This window comes from Brienomyrus brachyistius, unplaced genomic scaffold (genome assembly GCF_023856365.1).
Source record: "Brienomyrus brachyistius isolate T26 unplaced genomic scaffold, BBRACH_0.4 scaffold61, whole genome shotgun sequence".
Classification (NCBI taxonomy): domain Eukaryota; kingdom Metazoa; phylum Chordata; class Actinopteri; order Osteoglossiformes; family Mormyridae; genus Brienomyrus; species Brienomyrus brachyistius.
In genome coordinates this window covers 143,764-167,169 of record NW_026042336.1, presented here as the reverse complement: position 1 = coordinate 167,169, position 23,406 = coordinate 143,764, and the positions used below count along the sequence as shown (strand labels likewise).

The 23,406-nt window shown below is 46.7% G+C and overlaps 2 protein-coding genes across 6 annotated transcripts in view; one reads left to right on the top strand and one right to left on the bottom strand.

Moving 5' to 3' along the window:
- Positions 1-23,406, bottom strand: part of LOC125725118 (kelch-like protein 10) — a 228,695-nt gene that overhangs the window by 163,026 nt on the left and 42,263 nt on the right. The gene's annotated exons all lie outside the window — the stretch shown is intronic.
- The window catches only part of LOC125725122 (basic proline-rich protein-like), a 227,699-nt gene that overhangs the window by 172,270 nt on the left and 32,023 nt on the right, over positions 1-23,406 (top strand). The gene's annotated exons all lie outside the window — the stretch shown is intronic.

Here is a 23,406-nt window from a genome sequence, read left to right as displayed (position 1 = left end):
CAGGGGTCCCAGCACAGAGTCAGAGTGTGGGGTCCGAGCACAGGGATCCGAGCGCAGTCAGAGTGTGAGGCCTCAGCGCAGAGTCAGGGTGTGGGGTCTGAGCGCAGAGTCAGAGTGTGGGGTCCGAGCACAGGGGTCCAAGCACAGAGTCAGAGTGTGGGGTCCGAGCACAGGGGTCCCAGCACAGAGTCAGAGTGTGGGGTCCGAGCACAGGGGTCCCAGAACAGAGTCAGAGTGTGGGGTCTGAGCGCAGAGTCAGAGTGTGGGGTCCTAGCACAGGGGTCCCAGCACAGAGTCAGACTGTGGGGTCTGAGCGCAGAGTCAGAGTGTGGGGTCCGAGCACAGGGGTCCCAGCACAGAGTCAGAGTGTGGGGTCCGAGCACAGTGGTCACAGCACAGAGTCAGAGTGTGGGGTCGGAGCACAGGGGTCCAAGCACAGAGTCAGAGTGTGGGGACCGAGCACAGGGATCCGAGCGCAGTCAGAGTGTGAGGCCTCAGCGCAGAGTCAGGGTGTGGGGTCTGAGCGCAGAGTCAGAGTGTGGGGTCCGAGCACAGGGGTCCAAGCACAGAGTCAGAGTGTGGGGTCCGAGCACAGGGATCCGAGCACAGTCAGAGTGTGGGGTCCGAGCGCAGAGTCAAACTGTGGGGTCCGAGCGCAGAATCAGAATGTGGGGTCCGAGCACAGTGGTCCCAGCACAGAGTCAGAGTGTGGGGTCCGAGCACAGGGGTCCCAGCAAAGAGTCAGAGTGTGGGGTCCGAGCACAGGGGTCCCAGCACAGAGTCAGAGTGTGGGGTCCGAGCACAGGGGTCCCATAACAGAGTCAGAGTGTGGGGTCCGAGCACCGTGGTCACAGCACAGAGTCAGAGTGTGGGGTCCGAGCACAGGGGTCCAAGCACAGAGTCAGAGTGTGGGGTCCGAGCACAAGGATCCGAGCGCAGTCAGAGTGTGAGGCCTCAGCGCAGAGTCAGGGTGTGGGGTCTGAGCGCAGAGTCAGACTGTGGGGTCCGAGCGCAGAATCAGAATGTGGGGTCCGAGCACAGGGGTCCCAGCACAGAGTCAGAGTGTGGGGTCCGAGCACAGGGGTCCCAGCACAGAGTCAGAGTGTGGGGTCCGAGCACAGGGGTCCCAGCACAGAGTCAGAGTGTGGGGTCCGAGCACAGGTGTCCCAGAACAGAGTCAGAGTGTGGGGTCCGAGCACCGTGGTCACAGCACAGAGTCAGAGTGTGGGGTCCGAGCACAGGGGTCCAAGCACAGAGTCAGAGTGTGGGGTCCGAGCACAGGGATCCGAGCGCAGTCAGAGTGTGAGGCCTCAGCGCAGAATCAGAATGTGGGGTCCAAGCACAGGGGTCCCAGCACAGAGTCAGAGTTTGGGGTCCGAGCACAGGGGTCCCAGCACAGTGTCAGAGTGTGGGGTCCGAGCACAGGGGTCCCAGCACAGAGTCAGAGTGTGGGGTCCGAGCACAGTGGTCCCAGCACAGAGTCAGAGTGTGGGGTCCGAGCACAGGGGTCCAAGCACAGAGTCAGAGTGTGGGTCCGAGCACAGGGATCCGAGCGCAGTCAGAGTGTGGGGTCCGAGCGCAGAATCAGAATGTGGGGTCCGAGCACAGGGGTCCCAGCACAGAGTCAGAGTGTGGGGTCCGAGCACAGGGGTCCCAGCACAGAGTCAGAGTGTGGGGTCCGAGCACAGGGGTCCCAGCACAGAGTCAGAGTGTGGGGTCCGAGCACAGGGGTCCCAGAACAGAGTCAGAGTGTGGGGTCCGAGCACAAGGGTCCCAGCACAGAGTCAGACTGTGGGGTCTGAGCGCAGAGTCAGAGTGTGGGGTCCCAGCACAGGGGTCCCAGCACAGAGTCAGACTGTGGGGTCTGAGCACAGAGTCAGAGTGTGGGGTCCGAGCACAGGGGTCCCAGCACAGAGTCAGAGTGTGGGGTCCGAGCATAGTGGTCACAGCACAGAGTCAGAGTGTGGGGTCCGAGCACAGGGGTCCAAGCACAGAGTCAGATTGTGGGGTCCGAGCACAGGGATCCGAGCGCAGTCAGAGTGTGAGGCCTCAGCGCAGAGTCAGGGTGTGGGGTCTGAGCGCAGAGTCAGAGTGTGGGGTCCGAGCACAGGGGTCCCAGCACAGTGTCAAAGTGTGGGGTCCGAGCACAGGGGTCCCAGCACAGAGTCAGAGTGTGGGGTCCGAGCACAGTGGTCCCAGCACAGAGTCAGAGTGTGGGGTCCGAGCACAGGGGTCCAAGCACAGAGTCAGAGTGTGGGGTCCGAGCACAGGGATCCGAGCGCAGTCAGAGTGTGGGGTCCGAGCGCAGAGTCAGACTGTGGGGTCCGAGCGCAGAATCAGAATGTGGGGTCCGAGCACAGGGGTCCCAGCACAGAGTCAGAGTGTGGGGTCCGAGCACAGGGGTCCCAGCACAGAGTCAGAGTGTGGGGTCCGAGCACAGGGGTCCCAGCACAGAGTCAGAGTGTGGGGTCCGAGCACAGGGGTCCCAGAACAGAGTCAGAGTGTGGGGTCCGAGCACAAGGGTCCCAGCACAGAGTCAGACTGTGGGGTCTGAGCGCAGAGTCAGAGTGTGGGGTCCCAGCACAGGGGTCCCAGCACAGAGTCAGACTGTGGGGTCTGAGCGCAGAGTCAGAGTGTGGGGTCCGAGCACAGGGGTCCCAGCACAGAGTCAGAGTGTGGGGTCCGAGCACAGTGGTCACAGCACAGAGTCAGAGTGTGGGGTCCGAGCACAGGGGTCCAAGCACAGAGTTAGAGTGTGGGGTCCGAGCACAGGGATCCGAGCGCAGTCAGAGTGTGAGGCCTCAGCGCAGAGTCAGGGTTTGGGGTCTGAGCGCAGAGTCAGAGTGTGGGGTCCGAGCACAGGGGTCCCAGCACAGTGTCAGAGTGTGGGGTCCGAGCACAGGGGTCCCAGCACAGAGTCAGAGTGTGGGGTCCGAGCACAGTGGTCACAGCACAGAGTCAGAGTGTGGGGTCCGAGCACAGGGGTCCAAGCACAGAGTCAGAGTGTGGGGTCCGAGCCCAGGGGTCCGAGCGCAGTCAGAGTGTGAGGCCTCAGCGCAGAGTCAGGGTGTGGGGTCTGAGCGCAGTATTAGCCACATGCCCTAGGGGGCATCTCCACTGATATGATGACTGACGTTGTGAGTGTGAGGATGGGGCCTTCCTGACGGAGAAAAAAACAGGCATACCAGAGCCAGCAGTGAGATATAGATCATGCTCAGCAACTACAATAACCGGTGGAGGAACGACGTTCAACTGCAGAGTTTAAACCGTCACAGAGATCTGCACAGATTGGGAAACATCAGGAGAAAGAGATGGTACCGGTTAGCATGTGCTCCTTAGTCAGAATCCAAGGTGCATTTCTCAAGATGAACGATTTGCAGGACGCATTAAGAAACAAACACTTTTAATTATCGATTCACAGTGTCATGCAGTGACACAGCTGAAACCATTGTTCTCTGTTCTTATAGGCTGTTATATTATTTTACAATTTAAAATGATCATTGCAATCTTACTACTTAATTAAAAAAGGACCCAGGAAGTACATTATCCTGGTAGTTATTACTATAAAAAGAAGAGGGAAAATGTGGAAAATATGATGGCATGGAGTATTGGCCAAAGCTATATCATTCAAATCATTTTCACATATTTTGTCATCATCATTAAAGATACAAATCCTGTATTTTCACACACGTGCGCGGCTAGTCCGCCACAAATGGCCGTGTTCCTGCACACTGACATACTGGGGTATGTCATTTCCTACGGCAAATGAAGGACAATTCATTCACATTCCGTTTATGAGATGCTCTTATCCAAGGTGATGTAACCAGGGTCAGACAGTCCCTATAGTGACTGAGGGTGAAGGGCCTCATGGACACAGCATAGATAGATAGATAGATAGATAGATAGATAGATAGATAGATAGATAGATAGATAGATAGATAGATAGATAGATAGATAGATAGATAGATAGATAGATAGATAGATAGATAGATAGATAGATAGATAGATAGATAGATTGATTGATTGATTGATTGATTGATTGATTGATTTGCTTGCCACCATCACTAACACACAGTCCTGGAGCCTCACAGACTACCGCCTTGCTGTTTGCACCCAGTAGCCAATCAAATCCAAGACAAATCACTCAAGATACAGATCATTAAAATGCATCACATTGGATTGCAGAGCACATTTTCTTTTGTCTACAAACTAGAAGAGCTGAATGTTGGTTACTGTACCAATATTGAAAGAGTATTGTGTGTGTTCAGGGGGGATCGGGGGCTTCGGGGTTGATTTGGTCCCTACCAACGTAAAAATCAAACTTCCCTCTTTGCTGATTACACATGGCAGTCAAATCCAAGCTGGTTTTCTTTGTCTATGACGCAGATTTTTGAAAGACACCTCAGCACACCAATCCAGCGAGCTCCCATATCTCTGCACATTTTTATTTAGTTGTGCACTTGAGAATAATGCATCCTGCATCTGAGTCTTAAAGCACTGATTTAGCAGCATCCCTGCCTGTAAATCATTATACATAATGATTTATTTGCATCCTGGGGGTCACGTCTCAAAAAAAAATCCTAACACACACACCACACACACGGCCTAGATCAGTGTTTGACAGATGGGATGACCACCGAACGGATTCATTAGCAGAAAGAGTAGAAGATGTGGAAGAGTCAAGCAAGCACCAGCATGCTGCGAGTGTGACGCGTTCCGCATAACAATGGAGATCTGCTTCAGGACACAGAGGTCGGTCTGTATCTTCATTAGCATCGCATGATCCCTTTCTAAAGACATTTGACAAAGTCAGTAAAGTAGCTGATCATTGTTCATGCATCACATTAAGGCCAGTGATGTTGCTTGGAACTATTGAGGCTTTCAAGCTTCGGGGCTTTGGGTTCAATTCTTACCCTAAGCTGCTTCTGTGTGGAGTCTGCACTTTCTCCCCTGGTCCAATCACACGTGTTGTAAGTCAGCTGGTGTTTGTAAAGGACCATTTCAGAGTGTGTCATGATAGGCTGGCAGAAAGCTGCTCCAGAAAACTATTCCTCGAAAAACTCTAAAAAAAAAAAAAAAATCACTTCACACCATTAGGCCTGGTCATTAGCGCTCACAGTCTATTAATTACAGTTCAGCATCTCGAGGTTAGAAAACAAAGTCAGGAGATAAAGATATATAACATAAAAACCAAGTATAACTTTAAAATATTCCAGCTAAAGCTCAGTAAGTAATTGCGTATATGTTATGTTTGCAAAGAACCTCAAGAACCTCAAGCCTCCTCACTCATTGATAGCTATACGCCCCCCCCCTCCATTTTAATCATGCGTTACTGTGGGGAGTGTAATTTCCTCTGCTGCCATACAGGATGGCAGGACACTCCCACACATCTGCAGAACATTGCCAGCGTTGCTGCTGGATGTGGCTGGTCCTGCCCAGCATGCACTGAGGCACTGTGGGGGGGTAGATGGGGAGGGTTGGGACTGGGGGGTTCCCTGACTGCAATAAAACACGGTTTGTAGAGTCTGACTCACAGAAGAGGATCTCACAGGATCCATTAGCTGAAGTTACGCTGCGGTGCCGCCATTCTGGGATTTCATTCTGCCGATAATTAATTTCTCGTTAGCCTGATTTGTATTCTGCGCGGCTAACCTGCGCTCTGCTGTGGGACGATTTATTGACACGGGCTGGAGAAAAACATAAAGCTGTCTGGGGTGACCCCCGCCACACACAGGAAGCTGGCTTGGCGAAAGCTGCGGACCCACAAATCAAAAGCAAGCCAAACAACAGCTGGATTTTAAAAATGTTCTAAGAAGCAGAGTGACACAGGGTGCCCCACAGCAAAAGAGCTGATTAAGACTGTACATTTTGTTGTGATTTTAACAGTTTACAATATCAGCCCGAAGGTCATTAGCATGTTACATGTACCATTGAGTATGAGAACATCTCTCAGGCTGCAACTGAAACCATCTGACTTGGGGATTCGACAGTGAGAAACTGTTTCATTTGTTAGGCTTCCTTCTTTGGACTCGAAGGGAACAGGTGGTACTGAGCTAAATCAACACACACAAATCTAGGTTTATGGAGAAAGAGCAGAGTTATGTAAGGCTGTCAGGTTTATAGGGCTTGGGGGGGTAGCGTCTGATATCCAGGCTACTGCATTGTGAAAAAAAAAGATCACACCAGAGGAGAGGTGGGACTAATGAGCACCGGTAACATGATGTTCACAGGAAGCACCACCCCCAAATGTATTTGATAAATGGTACGACCCTCCTGCTAAAAATATCTACTAGATAGGTACAGAAAGTCTCAGTTGGGAGTCTCAGCTAGGAGTCTCAACTAGGAGTCTCAACTAGGAGTCTGGGATTGTGATTAAAAACGTTTTGATAATGACCAACTAACATTCTCTCAAGGACATCACCAAATACCCGAAACAAAGGCACAGGAAGATGAAATAAGCTATTAGAAATGTCTGACACAAAAGCATGCCAATGTTTTTTTTGTTTGTATCATGGACCTTGGAGTTTAAACACATTGTTTGGAAGGTTTAGAGGTGTGTCAGGAGGTCTAAAGCTCTTCATGCTGAGGTTAGTGCACTGCTGTGACAAATGCATTATTGACTTACCTTGCATTTTCTGTTTAACTCTCAAAAAGTTTCTCCCCCACCAGCCTGCTTGATTAAGTGTCGATCTATGGCGGGTCGAAGGCCAGCTCTAAATCAAAGAGCGCTGGAAAGTCGCGGCCAGCTGGACCGTAAAGTACCGCCACCTCCATTTCATCTTCTGGGCTTGGAGTGCGGAGGAGTTTGAGGTGCACCTTACCAAACGCACTGATGGTAGTGCAGAGTCCATTTTTATTTCAGAACAAATGCCACTGTGTCCATTATTTATGTTGAATTGCTAAGCAGACCTTTGTGCTGAAAGTTCCTCCCACAGATTACCATATCCATGTTCTTTCAGAGGATGTTTCACTGAAGATATTCGACTTGAGGATCAAACCATTTGAAATCTTCGCTCTTTTCTTACAGCTGTACATCGAAAGCCTCAGTACCCGCAGCTGTCCAAGATTTCCACGCTAACAAATGTAGTTCAATTAAACAGGCTGTTCATTCATTTTCCAAACCAGTCCGAGATCATGGCGCCCATCTCAGAGCAAAGGTGCACCCTTGGTATGATGCCAGACCATCTCAAGACACATATGCTCACACATTAACACTCTATGGGAAATTTAAGGCCATGGCAGCGTTCACCTCCATTCAAACAACACATTGGGGATTGGGGGCCTCCTGTTGGCCATGAACTGTTACTACAGTGGCGGGGCATAAATTTCTGACCACTCCTGTAGTCACCTCACATTAAAATGACAAAAACGAAATATGGATTATTTTATTTTCTAAGCAAAACGTAGAAGAGTCAAGGTTCAGTGGCTCCCTGTAAAACTTCACTTTAGGGGCAATACTTGTATTGCAGACGTTGAGCTTAACAAACATGCCATTTCCTTGGGGGGGGGGGGGGCAAGGTGACTTTTTGACCAGGGAGAAAAAATAGATGGTAACTTACAAACTGCACTTACACAGATGGGGAGGCGGGAATGGAACCCACTCCTCCATTGTGGAGGTGGCAGGTGGCAGCCTTACCCACAGCATCACACCACACAGGGGTCCGGCGTCTCCAGCAGCGCGGCCTCGAGGACCATGACGTTACTGATGACAATCAGAAGGATCCATTACGTAACAACTGAGGGCAGTAGCGAAACTACAGAAGGACCCGGAAGCAATTCATGTGACATGGTTAAGAAAGCCGATGTGGAACAAGCCAGATGGAGGAGTGAAAGGGGGCCCTCTGAGGAGCCAGGGACCCCACTCGCCTGACACCCCCACTCCGCAAAGCTGCACGCCTTCCAAATCCATGGAGATGTAAAACTTGCTCGGTAAACGTTTACACATCCATTAAATGTGAAATATTCACAAAACTAAGACTGATTCGAAGAGCGATTATAGCTACTTTTGCCCTGACTGCAAGGGCAACAGGACTGGGATAAATAAAAAGGGTTTTAATCAGAAAACGGAGCAAACAGGCAGAAAGATGTCAATGGCAGAACTGGGGATACATACTGGAACGCGGACTGAAATACACAGGACTAATCACAACAATCAGAAAGAGCTGGTGAACACGGGGAATCCACATGGGGTAGATGAGGGGGCGTGGCACACAGGAGGGTCGGACGATCGGGGCATGACAGCTTTTACATTAAATATACGTATTGTTAAATGGCCTGATGGTTTTGAACAGGGTAGCAAGCAAACGTTCACATGCTGACAGGGTGTATTTCAGTGTGATATTAAGTGATTGTGCTACTGTGAGCTGAATAATCAGTGAGTTTGCAGACATTGGTAGTGGTATCATTGTCAATAAATGCTTAGGCAGACTGTGTTCAGACTGATGAATTTCAGAGCTGCACATCATTTAGACAGATCGATATTAACAGACGGCATAAACGGATGAGTAAGACTGCTCTGTCCCTAGAGCCTCTCCAGAAGTGAGGTGGCGCTAATTGCATCTGCTTCCCTTCTTCCTTTGCTCCTCTCCGCTGCTCCGCGGGGTCCATTATCATTCAGACCATCTTCACGTCCCAGGCAGGCGTCCAAAGAGTGCCTGTTTGTATATCCTATCATCCATTAATCTGAGCTGTTAGGACTGCACCATCTCCTGTTGCAATATGACTTGGTGACAAACGGCATCCCCCCCACCCCCCCAATATTCCCCTCCCCACAATTGGGAAGATAATTTATTGTCCCTTAAACCAAAAGTGATATAACAGGACGATTGTTTTGTAAATTCCTGATTGAATATCTGCTCTGGTGGGCGTCAATCTCTCACCACAGGTGTGGTTTGGATGAGGGACAGAAGATCAACGGTGGATGGAGGCTTGGGGGGCCCCCTGTTGGCCACAGTCACGACAATAAATATTAAATAACCACATTCTTTATGTAGGAGACGCTGAAGCAGCACGCATGCACTGTGATGGGCTGCCTTGTGCCCGTAGCCTCTGGGATAGGCTCTGGACTCTGTGACCCTGAATAGGACAAATGATAATAGATGCATTGATGAATAGATGGATGAAGCAGAATATACTGCTAACCGGCTAGCTAGCTACTATCTTCTGATTCTATTCGCTAGCTCTCTATTTAGGTTTTGAAACACCTGGGACAAGGGGGGTGGGCTATGTCACACATACCATGCTATGTTTTCACACGCAACCAACTATACTTTACTACAGCAGCACCATGGACTCTCTCAGGCACCAGATGAAGGGTTTAGCTTTCGCTTCTGAGATATCCATACCCTGCTTAGAGAAGGATAATCAAGTCTGGAGGCTCTTTTAAATAGATCTTCACTGCCTTGTGTAGTTCCAGATTCAGAGATGCTGGATGCCTTCACTCGGAAACAGAGAAAGGCTCAACGCTGTCCTGCCCGCATATCGTTCTCGCAGCCCCAGTATCGCTGCGCTCTGCTGCCACATAGTGGATTCTGCTGGCATTGACCTCCTCCGCACAGACCAACAGAGAACAAGAAAAGCAAAGCAGAAGCGGCAGGATCTCTGTTCTGTGCTGATTGGCGTATTTTCAAATGGAGGTGGACAAAATGAGCTTATCGCTACTAAACATAAACATAATTTCAGGTATGTTCCCCATATACTCCCAGCCAGAGTAGATTAATTATGGACTTTTCAAGTAAAAGCTGATTCACCAAAGCCTTGGGCAGTACAAGTAATATAGGGTAATCAACAAATTAGCAGAAGCACAATTGTAGTATATAATACACAAAGTCAAACACTATGAAAGCAATAATAACTACAGGAGGGTGATGATTACATGAAGGACGATCACAATGAAGACATGAGGCTGGCGACATAAGGGATGATGATTACATGAGGGTTATGACTATATGAGGGATGATGACGATGATGATGATGATTACATGAGGGTTATGATTACATGAGGGTTATGATTACATGAAGGATGCCTCTGCAGTCATGGTGGACTGGATGTAACAGCAGGGGTCCCCCTGATCATCAATGGCACTCGGATGTGTGAATGAATGATTTCTGTCTGACTTGTGCCTGACAGTGTGTTTTTGCACAAAATGCCATATTCAAACCCTCTGGCCCTGCATGGTCTCATGCTGGTAGATCCCATTAAACACAACATGAAGCCCGTTCCATATAGCATTGTATTTATTATTAAGCAGATGCTTTTTTACCAAGTGATATATTTCTGAGAAAACAAGGTCAATTAGTCCATGGCGCAATTGGGGGTTAAGGGCCTTGCTAAAGAGCCTACCAGTGAGCTGTGAACTAGCGACCATCCGATCATAAGTACAGCACCCTAACCCAACAAGCCATAGATCTGCCACCTCAGAGCATTCCTGTGCTTTGTCAGCATTCTGGGTACCATATAATACCAAATGGCATATCAGAGCTCAGGCGAGAGAGCAGCGAAGAGCACTTCATGGCTGGTCTGTGCCATCTGTAATGTACAGTATCATAGTTACACATCTGACTTTCTGAATGCTTAACACATAACAGTACAAAGCAGGCTGGGATTTAAAGGGGCGGAATAACTGCCAGAGAGGTGAGGTTTAAGTTATTAGGCTCTGAAGGCATCTATCGACCACGTCTGCTTATTATTAAGGAATACTTATATTTCCTGCGCTGTAATCACAAAAAAAAAAACGTTTCTGTACAGCATAGAGAAGTAACAAATAAACATCACTTAATTTGATATTGATCAAATTCTCACATACAAAATGCAATTTATGCAGTGGTGCCGTAGCAGCATGTCTAAGAGCTGCCTGCTAGTTTCTCTGTTTGAGCACATAGGTATAGTTTAGGAGTCGGTTCTGACCATTTGTTCTGCTCCGCCTGAAGTCACCTGACCACAGCGTGAGTCTTTAAGGTGATATCCTCCATTTCCTCGGCTCACATAAGAATATAAAAAGAGATATAAAAAAAGGTTAGTTCCCTTAGTGAGATGGGCCGCGCATGGTGAATTTGACGAGCTCCTCTTGCACTCTGCTTCCGCCGAGGCTCCTTCACCTTTCTGCGTTAATTAAAGCGCCTCACAGCCCTCTCAGACGCCAGACGCGAGGCTAATTATCTCGCAGCCCCGCTCAGCTGCCAGCTTCATTTGAAGGCTAATGTCCCCTGACTCCTGTCTGCCCGACCTTCTCGCACTCTGGCACGTCTTCCTTATCATCTCAGCGGCTCCCGCATCTTGAGTTCTCCCCCTGGTGTGTGGGGGTGACTGGCGCCGTGTCTGCATGATCGACAGCACTGCTCAGCGCTCATGCCCTCATCGTCGCCCCCTAGAGGTCAAAGGCTGTGGTACTGTTACACTAATGATGAGGGTAACTGATGCCATGTCTCGCTCTTTGGACCTGGAAATAAACAATGGCATGCCTGAGACTTCATGCCCACACAAGCTCCCCCAGGAGGCTGGCCGTGTCCCTGCTGTGGTAATGACAAGGGAAAACGTGAGTGATGCATGTTTAGGCCGGCAGCCAGGCCTTTGAAATTACCACAATTGGCCTGTAGCTGCCCTTCATTTAACACAATGTCTGCCAGTAATGGTGTTTATGGACCAATTAGAAGGTTAATTCCCCTGAGGATGCTATAGTTAATGCCTGAAGTCTATTGACAGGAAACGGCTCACTTTTCAGGGCTTCTTTCTGTGTAAGTCTAAAGTTCAGGCATTCATACATCTCTCTGTTGTATTGTTTGTGTTACAAATTTGGACAAATTAATGAGCCAGTAACAAATATTTATCCATCTAAAGGCAGCAGAGCCTGCTCAATAACCATGAAGCTTAATGCTCAGCTACCTCTGACAAACTAGCTTCACAAATATGTCACCTGTGAACTGTTTCTAATGGAGGGTTACGCAAACTCTACAGGTCTTCACGAGTCAGTCTCCACACGTGACAGGCTGAACAAAGGCTGAGCATTGACATAAGACCTGGAATTTTCCTTGTGTTTTTCTCATTACGGAGTTTTTCTTATAATATTTGCAGTGTATTTTCAAGTTAAACATTAATACCCACGTCAGTCGCCCCTTTTACACACCTTTTGCTCAAATCTCGTTACTGTAGCAGATTGAATATAAAATCTGAATAACTATAAGCTCTATAAAGTGCTGGTGAAATAATCTTGTGTCGGCTTGCGTCTGTCTGCATTTGGGGTCGGCACCACCGGGCGCAAGTCAACCTGGGCGTATCTCGATATAGGAGCTGTCCATCACATTACTGTATTCATACTGTATTACAAGTTAGATATGGACTGGGCGTCATTATACGGCTGGCAGTGCTGCCCATTCTCCTGCTCCTGTTATACTAAGCGATACACCTGCTGACCTACGTTCACATCTCTCAATCTACATATACTAATCACTATGGGCCTCAGATTGAAATGCCATTGAATGTGGCTCGATCAGGTGTAACTTGACATAAGAGTGTACTGAACATGTAATATTCCGCTGGTCCATGTTACTGTACTACGTAATCACAGGGTTGCTGGTTCAAATCCCCGCAATGGATGAGTGATTTCATAGTTGGGCCCTTGAGCATGGCCCTAACATCTACAGTACATTCATGTGAAAAAATTAGCTTTAATATTTAGTTCTTTATTAAGAAATATCAACATATCAGTATTAAATCTTCTTTTGAATTATATCTGGAGATACACATGATGGAATTGCATCATCTATGCAAACACAAGAAATATGTGAATTTGTTTCTTGTTTTTGCATAGCTGATGTAATTACATCACCTTTATCTACAGATATAATTTGAAAGGAGATTTAATATTGATAATTTGATATCTAATACTTTGATTATTTGAGAATTAAATATTCAATAGGGTGCCCTATTTTTTTCACATGGCTGTATATATCTAATCGTAAATCATGTTCTCAATGGTGTGTATTATATTGGGACATCTTGTCGTGACGGCTGTATACACAATTTTACAGATAAAAACTGTACTAAGGACACATTATGGTTGGAATGTTTGAAATATGGATTTGGAATGTAGATAATCGTAAGATGCAGTTGTCTGCATTGTCAGATCCTCCAGGTGCCTTAAACAATGGGAATGAATAAAGTCACTTCTGATGTATGACGGAGATGAGGGTGATTTCTTTCTCCTTTTAAGCTCCAGCAAACACACAGCCGATGTGTTTGTGCCCCAGGCTGTCTGTTGCCACGCCTCCCTGCTGTCCGACTGCTGGATGCTTTTAAGCCCAGCATATAAATGTCAAAACACACTACAGATCCTAGCAGAATAACCGCCGATGTGCTGCACGCCTTGTCATGCTCTTTGCATAGATGGGGCCGCTGATTATGCTGTATGAGACATCGTTACGGTAAATTGGCTCATGGTCTCAGCGGTGGTGTGAGGCTCAGCAGGTCTGTGCACTGCGTCCATGACAAAGTTATTGGTCCAAATCCCAGAGTTGGCAGTGGGGTTTTACCATTGGGTCCCTGATCAAGGCCCCTAACCCCCCAGTTGCTCTCGGGACTGGCTGACCCTGCTTCCTCAAACATGCATGCTGCTTTGTGCAAACATATCTGCTAAATAAATGAAATATACTCACTGTGGTTTTCTGTAGGGGGAGAGAGAAGGGAATTGCCAGACTTTCCAGTGCCTGACTGATACTCTGCTCTAACTTCACCCACCTAACAGTAAATTACACCAGATACTGCATTTCTTCTTCATGCAGCATCACAGATACAAATTCTAAAGTGCCTGCTATGCACATTCTTTTGCAAAAAATACACACGAGATGTGTATGTGATCTTATATAGTATACAGGGGCTGAGATGTTATTTTTACCCCCACACTCCCCCCTGCCCCCCCCCCAAGATGTTTTACAAACTAAATAAGTAGCTAGAAAGTAGAGCCAGAAGACACTAGCTAGCTGGTTAGGGGAACATGTTGCTTCAGTACCTTCTAAATACGGAATACCTTTACTTAATTAATGTAGTGAGTATTTGTGGCCAACAGGGGGCCCCCAAGTCTCCATCCTCTGGGAATCCTATGTACCCCATTCGAACTACACCTCCGGCGAGAGAGCGACACACAACAGAGCAGAAGGTCAATCAGGAATTCACAAAACTGCTAAAACAACTGCCTTGTTCTCTCACTTGTGGTTTCAGGAACAACGAATTATCTTCCCAGCCGCAGGGGGAGCTGTAGTGTATTGACTGTTTGTGGCGACTGGGGGCCCCCAAACCTCAGGGCCCCACAGAAACATGTGGCTCGACTGGTGGTAAATACTGTCGTTACTTATATACCATTTATGAGTCTGTTGCATTGCTGAAAGCAATACAAATTAAAACATACCAGTAAAAACTGGGCGATCAGTAAATATATACAGAGAAAACGGCAGGTGAAGTGAATCAGTAAATAAAGGTAAGGAGCAGACAGACGGCTGAGAGGCTGTGCGCGATGGAGGATCCGTGTTTACTGCCTGAGGATGACCTTTGTGTTTGCACAGTGAGCAAGCAGGATGGCTGAGAATGAAATACAGGGTTGTGCTTAATAGCTGTTTAGTGAAACGTTCATGCTTAAGAAGATGATTTAGTTTGCATGCATTATGAACATGGCGCCACCCAAAGGCCTGTTTGGTTTAGCATTATTGCCCATCTATCTTCCTGCTGGTTTTCTTAATCAAGGCCTTTTTTTGAGGGGTGGGGGGGGGGGGGGGGTACCGCAGACTTGAGTTCTTGTATTTGTATCACCACACATCACCATGACAGGATAATGGACAAGGAGCCACTGGAAGAAGTTACCGTGGGATGCAACACTGAATTCTGTGATGTTTGAAGTCGTGGAAGATTTACTCACAGTGTTAAGTTTGGCTCTACGGTATTATGACAGCTAAAGAGACACATTGCTAATCTGGGAGCCTCCAGAGTATCAGGAAGAAAGTCATTCATGCTCATTTGCTGTAAATGTGCAGTACTATAAGAATCTAATGAGGAATTGTTATTCTGAGGAGAAGTTTTCTCATTAAAGCATAATCGTAAGTTTGCTGTAAGCGTTTAGAGGCAGCACAGTCCTGTTTACCATGTTCACCTCCGTAGTTTCCATCAACTTCACTGTTGAGCTTTTGTTCTTTTGCAAGTTCTCATGCTGTTCACTTGGGGTTCCTCCTGCAGCCAGAAGACGCACAGTTGGAGACACAGGAACTCTGTGATTACTGAGACCGATTACTGTGGTATTATCAGATTTAATTATATGTTTGCCCCTGAGTTCGGACACACGGGAGGGGAACATAGCATGGGCTCAGGCATCAGCCCTTTGGGTCCTTGTGTTGATGATCAAAAACCTTGATGTTTTATTCCTAATCTTCTCCTTCTGCATTCTGTCAATAAAGATGTCCAGGACAGCTGCAGATGGACCTCCTGAGGCCCGGCTCAGGAACTTGTCAGTGATAATCTTGAAAGTCAGTTTGATGAATAACATCCTGGCAGAGATGCTCTTTTTGTCCTGATGTTCAAAGGTGCCGTGATGGGTGAGAGGGAGACCCTCCAGGGGGGCAGATGCCTCCTGAAATGTCCCTTGAGATGTTCTTCCATACATTTCATGACTCCGGAGGTCAGTGCCACCTTTTTTGACAGTGACACAACTGTAGTCCTAATGAGGCACAGAGCGACAGTGTATAGGGATGAGGAGATGTGGAAGATACCAGTGAAGATGGGCCAGTGGTGCTCCTTGTGGTTTTAGGACATGGGAGGGGAGGCTGTCAGGACCAGAGGATCTGCAGGCTTTGACCTTGCTGAAGAACCTCCCCATATCCTGCAGTAGTTTGGAACCTCATGCTTATAATCAGAAGGTTGCTGGTTCAAATGCCGGAGTTGGGAGAGTGGTCATTGGTGGAGCCCTGAGTAAGGCCCTTAACCCCCAACTGCCATAAGGAATGACTGCCTGTGCTTTCCCAAAAACACATAACGTCTTTGTTAAACCGGCAAAATGATAACAAAAAATGTCCCAGAAAGACTGAGCCTGGTTCACGCCCCCCCGGTTCCCGATTCCCATCAGCCCCTGCTCCCCATGCCTTGCCTTTTGATTCCTTCACAGTTGCCTAGCGCCCCGACAGTAATGAGTGTTGCCACTAACTTCTGATTGCTGGGCCTTTAATGATTTATTCCCCTTGCTGTTGTTTGACCTTCTCCGGTGACATAACGGCCCTCACTTCTGTTTTCTGCCACCTCCAGCACTACGAATCAAAATGATGCATAAGAGGCAGGAACCATCAAATTACGTCTGACAGATATGGGGCGTGACCTGCTCATACTCGTTTTAATATTGCAGTGCGTGTTAAAAAGCTTAATTTGACAATCACGAGGTACAAGGGGAAGCGGGGTGATTGTCTTAGACTGGGCATGTTCCTGGGGCCCGATCCAGAAATTGACTTTCAGAGTTTTCTATATAAATAGCTAGCAAGCCAAGTCAGAATATGGTAGTTAGTTAATTGGTAGAACACGCTGCTTCTGCGTCTCCTAAGTAAGGAGGGAGCTCACTTATTATGTAGTGTAGTGACTGTTTGTGGCCAACAGGGGGCCCCACAGCAAATGCATGGTTTGAGTGGTGGTAAATACCCTCAATGGCCTCAGGATGAATGGAGCCCAGCATGCTACCTCGTCAGCCCCATCTCTGCGATGCATGTAGCCTGCTGGCTTCTCTCCGGTGGCGTGGAGTCGCCTGGATGAGGCTCTTACCCGACTCACCACGCATTTATAAGCTTCCCTGTCCGGATCCATCCTGTTACTCTTCCAGCCAGAGCGATGGTGATTCTTTCCTCAAGCACCTCCATGACACCCATTAACCCTGCTCACCCCACTGCCCTCTCTGGAGTTTGAAGCACATTGTTAGGACTCGCTTGGCATCTAGCAGTGCTTATTTTCACAGTTGCTTTTTTCTTTTCACTTTTCACTGGTCTTCATCCATGGTGAGCTGCTGATGGTACCAAACTCCACAGGTTCTACACCAAGCTACTGCACCGGCACATTTAGTACAAGATATACTAAAAAATAAATGCAACAAATTAAGCGATCAAGTCTTTTTTCACATGCTGAAGCATTTCTGCATAAGATAACCTTACTTAGTCTAAAGTAAAAAGTCTGGTCTGTTACCATAAAAAAAAGATAATAAAGGCATTTTTACTTCTTTAAGGCAATGCAACATATAGATGAAAGATCAGGGTCAGATCCAATGAGGGATCAGGGTCAGATCCAATGAGGGATCAGGGTAAGATCCAATGAGGGATCAGGGTCGGGTACCAAGAGCAACTGGAGTTATGGGCCCTACTAATGTAAACACTCCACTGACTCTCAGATTGGAACCAGCAACCATCTGATTATAGAACAGCAGCCTAACCTGCTGAGCCACAAACTACCACTATATTGACCAGTTACTTCTTTTCAGGATAGATAGATAGAAGGTGGCACTGCCTTGCCCTGTTATTCAAAATCTTTAATCTGGATCAGAATGCTGGGTTATACTGAAAAGACTGAAGATGAAGAAGCAGCCTCATGTCTACGTTATCACTGTAATGGTGGAAGTGCAAAATATAAATAAACGGTAACTCTTTACATTAACTGCACCTTCATAATGCTTTTATATTGCATTCAAAAAATGTTCAGTACACCTTCATAATGTATTCATTAAGTATTCGGAAATCATTCATGAACGTCATGTATGTATACCTTAACATCCTAACATCTCTTAACAGCTGTAATATACATTAATAGTAAACATCACATGATTATACAATTATCCATCCATCCATTTTCCAAACCGCTTATCCTACTGGATCGCGGGGGGCCCGGAGCCTATCCCAGAAGCAATGGGCATGAGGCAGGGAACAACCCAGGATGGAGGGCCAGCCCATCGCAGGGCACACTCACACACCATTCACTCACACATGCACACCTACGGGCAATTTAGCAAGTCCAATTAGCCTCAGCATGTTTTTGGACTGTGGGGGGAAACCCCACGACGACATGAGGAGAACATGCAAACTCCACACACATGTAACCCAGGCGGAGACTCGAACGCGGGTCCCAGAGGTGTGAGGCAACAGTGCTAACCACTGCACCACCATGCCGCCCCCTATACAATTACAATGTTTGTTATTATTATATAATGTTTGTTATTAATGTATATTAAAGCTGTTAAGGGATGTTAGGATGTTAAAGTGTACTTGCATGCTGCTTATGAATGTTCTATGAATGCATTATGAAGGTGCATTTATTGTAAAGTGTAAACATATATATTAAATAATATATCCATCAATTTTCTGAAACTGCTTGTCCTATTTAGGGGGATCCAGAGCCTATGGGGGAAAGGCAGGGCACAACCCAGGAAGGGGTGTCAGCTCACACAGCAGTCATTCACACATGCACATCTATGGGCACTTTGGTAACTCTAATTAGCCTGAGCACATTGTTTGGAACGGGGGGGGGGGGGGGGGGGGGGGACCAGAGTACCTGGGGTAAACCCCATGGCAACATGGGGAGAACATGCAAACTCCACAGACAAGGAGCCGTGGCAGAGGCTAGAGCTCAGATCCCAGAGGCGTGAGGCGATAGTGCTAATCACTGCACCACTGTACCCCCCACATAATGCAAATGTGGTATTTTTAATCCAGTTTTAAAGTTTTACTACATTTTACTCCAGAAATACACCCTGAATCCACCCTTCTGCTGGGATCAGGGTAATAGATTTTTATTTTGGATCAAAAGTATCCCAATCCTTTCAAGGTTAGATCATGTTCAAAAGCAAGACTGGATTATATGATCTACTTCAGTTTTTAAATCATTTTCTTCTTTTGAACAACCAATTTTCAAGATTTTATCCAATCCAGTAGCCGAAAATGCCATCAGATTACTTCTGAACGGCTGGGCCCAGCTAATTATGCTTTCCAGGAGTCAGGCATGTCGTTAACTACACCAGCGTCTGGACTCACATGTCCAACAGCTCCTCCACGATTTCCTATCAACTCCATGAAATCGCGCTTCTGCTGGGTGATCAGAGCAAATATCGCCTGCCTGTAAATCTCAAAATCCATCCATCCATTTTCTGGAACCACTTATTCTATTCACGGTCACGGAGAGTCCGGGAGCCCATGGGCGCAAGGTAAGGAACAACCCAGGATGGTGCACCAACCCATCACAGACGTCTTAAAAAATAAAAACTAATTAAGATCCTAAATGCAGAAATCCTAAATGTACAGACCTCATATACCAGATACAGGTTCCGAGAACAGCTGCTGACCTCAGGGGTCATTACTTTGGCACCATCATGGATTTGAACAAGAAGGACCATCTTGAAAGTGATAAAAAGCAAAGAAAAAGTGACAGTAAATGGGTAGAGGGAACGATATGCATATGATTTATAAAAGGAATCACTCCTGCAAAAGTACTTAAAATAAGGCTAATCATGAACTAAAGGCTCCTCACCTATAAAGAGATGACATTTAATTAACGACAATCTGAAGTGAAATATAAAGCAGAACTAGCAGCACCTTTCTCTGTGTTCCAGCAGTTTCCACTGAGACTGCAGAAATCCTGCAATAACTCTAAGAATGGGCGGGTTTCTCATCCCTGGCGAGACGTTTTAAATCCCAAAGGGCACAGCAGTATGATCCATGGGGAATTAGGGAAAGACATCAGGGGTCCCACGCATACAGTACATCTTCCCTCAAAGGGAGGAGGTGAGACACTTTCAGCCATGTACAGATATCATGGGAGGTGGTCTGGTGGTCAGCGGACGCTGCTGTGACCAGAGTTATGGTTAGAGGTATGGTTAGGGTTAGGGTTACGGTCCCTTTCTCCCAGTATAATGGGCCTGTATGACCAGCATAGATATTTTTTAATGTACTGAATGAAAAAAAAAAAAACATTTTTTTCTACCCAGGTCTAGTATTTATAACAGACAGGTATTCGACTCATTCCCTAATCTAAAAGCTCATTACACCGCAAATTCCACAAACCAACCATCCATCTATCCATCCATCCATCCATTCATCAATCCATCCAGTCACAACAAGGCACTGGAAATACTGGACAGGATGGATCATCACATGGTACACATTGCCACACTTGTTGAAGTGTTTGTTGCTTGGGGTAAGAGGAAGACCTCAGAGTGTCTGCATGAAACCTGCATGGATGGGGGTGGAGGGCAGTGGGAGGTGGCACTGGGAGGTGCTAGCTGCTGAGTTACCCCAAAGCAAGATGTTGGAGTAGTTCTCTATTGGTAATGTGTGGTACAGCAAAGAATGGACCCCCCCCCACCTCCTACCTAACATAGACCTGGAAATCTCTGCAGATTTCTGGGGTGCATCTAGTACAAATTGTCTTTGGTTGGTGTATTATATTTGTAGGTCAGCTCTATAAAAATATCAGCAAAAGCTTATTATCGCCGTCAGTACTGGTGTCCTCCAGGATCTGCAGAGTAGCACAGTCACTCTAGGTGTCTGTACACTCAATGCAGCAAGTAAACTGACAGTTAACTACTGCATGTTATCAAGTACATGGTGGGAATCGGGCCGAGATTCTCATCATCCCATTGGATGGGACCGGGGAGCCGGCTGGTTTCAGAGCAGTCGGAAGTTCAACTCACTCAGCCCAAAAGATTAATCTAGAAGTTGGCACTGAATCTACTGAGAACCATCAGCAGACATGGTCAACTTTTCAGAAAGAAATCTCTGAATTTATTGTGGAAGACTCAAGGGTAGAAGGACGGGGACAGGGGGAGTTTGGGGGGGAACAGACTCAGACTCCGGTTACTGATGTAGGGAGGGGCAGCGGGGGGCAATGAGAAGACGCGCAGAAAACCAAACAATCAAAGACAAATAAAAAGTCACAATTTCAACAGGGACTGGAAAACAGAGAAAAACAATGAAATACCACAGCAAGCACAGCCAAGATTATCAGCTTTCCTTAAGTCCCGAGGTGCTGTGGGGGGGGGGGGAGATCTTTCCCAGAACACATACCTCCTCGAAAGGAAAATAATAATATATATTACAGTAATTCTGTCTGCCCATGAAGCGTTACCAAGGGAGACACCACCCACCTACGCTGATTAAATAAAAATACTAATAAATGAAATGAAACAAATTTGGCATATTTATTTATAGTTCAAGATTATTATAATGAACGAGGTGATATTAAGGCCATTCATACCTTTAAAACCAGATATTATGTTTATAATAATGACAGTCTGTGTGTATATCAGTGAGCCACGGAACTGGCTTTAGATGCCTCTGCTTCAACTCTGTGGGTTTTAAATGAAATATTCTAGCCAGAAATATTCCATTATTTTCAGCTCCTTAAGTCTGAATGTACAACAGAGCCAAGGCGGCTCCTGAGATAGAGGGAGGAGTCACTGACAACAACGCCTATTTGATTCTACGTAAAGTTAGTTTGCGTTAAATGGTGGAAAGATGGCTTTAGCTAGATTTAAACGGCATCTTTGTTTGACTTACGTGTCCCGGTGGCAAAGAACATCCACATGTATAGATATTTAGGGAGATTTAGTGAAGGTCAACTTGACATGCATAACTAGGTAAGTCGTATTTCTGATTAATAATTATGCTAACAGTTAATCAGTTGAGATGTCCTGCTCTGTGGCATTCAGATGCTGCCGACTTACACATAGAGTCTGACATTTTACTTGTCAGCATGAAGGGCGAAAACAAGGTCACTTGTCTGTGGTAATATGGCAGAAATGTACAGTGAGTGGCTTTTAAATGCTGACTGGACACCATGTGCTCTTCATTCATTCCGTTTTATAAAGGCAGATCTGAAGAATATCTCGTAATACCACGGAAAGGGATGTTTGATTCTCTCCATTTAGAGGGGAAATAGAGGCAGCAGTGACGTCTGTGTGGAGATGAGCGATTTCTACCCATCGACAGACCTCAGTCACAACTCTCTCAACAAGCTAAATGTAATAGACTTCTTGATGTTTTAATCAATACTAAAATATCGAGGGTATAGTTTCGGTTTCATTCAATCTGATGAATCACAAGGATGGGATGACATTAGTAGAAAAGTAATTGCCCATCCCCCCCTCCCCCAATACCGGGGGGCCACCAGTAGAGAGACAAAAAGAGCTTCCAACAATGACAGATTGACCTCAAATGTGCACAAATGTTTATCTAGGTTCAGCGCGTCAATGACAGTAATGTTTGAGGCTCGAGCTTACAAGTCTTGATTTTTCTTCAAAACAAATCCTACTGCACAATGCGGGTGACAGAACCCTCTGCAAGAACTGGAGGCCATTTGACGGAGTAAAACAATATCCACTTCCATGAACTACAGCATCCTAAACATCTTTAAACGCAGCCACAGCCCGAGGCTATAATGTCTACATTTACGCACATAATGTCTTCGTTTTATTGCTTCTCTCTCAGCTCCTGACAGACGTGAGTCTTCGTCGCGTTCGGTTATTTACGGCATGTTTTCCAAAGCTGGGCTTCTCTTGTGTTAAATACACTTTATAAAATATGCATGGAGTTCTGTGAGATGCATCCATCGATTGAAGCTGGGCAATGGCAGGCATATTATAGGCCGAGGCGTAAATCCCTGAATTGAAAGGCCACAACCTCACATACGGTAATTCCATTAAAATGAAAATATAGGATATAATACATGTAAAGAGGTATGTGTTAGCTTTCGAATATCCCATCATGCTCTGCTTTTTACGAGGCATACACACATAGAGGTGATATTGAAGCGTGGGGTCTGAGCGCAGGATCAGAGGTCTAACCCTCTGAGCCCCCCCCAGCACTGCTTGTGCTGTTGTCAGTTACACCATGCCGTCAGATCTCTGGGGAACAGCATATTGCTTTATATTAGTCATCCTCAGTGAATGCCAGATTCACCGGGCCACACTGAAATGAGTATTTACGCTGTGCTATTCCTGAATACCTTTCTTTGGTCTGTCTCTGATGTGCACCAGTGTTTGTCAGAATCAACGCTGGCTGCAGCTGCAGCAAATACCTGATGGAGGCAGATTGCTCCGCCTCCTGCGCAGCACGTGTCCTGTTCTTAGACGTGGGAAGCTGAAGTGACAGCTGTGGTGGAAAATGAACAGGCAGAATGACGGCAAGAGCTCGACCGCGGTCCCCACCATTATTTGCACATATGAACACCTTTGGCTAAGATGCAAATCAGGGCTGTAAAGCAGCAAAGCAAAGAGTCGCACCGTTTAGTACGAAGACGCCACCCTTTCACTCATTTGAATGTGTGCTTTTTCACATCTCCTCTCCTGTCTGATGTGTCACGTATTATCAAAGGCACACTGCAATCACATGGAGCACGTGGCCGAAGGCAGGTAT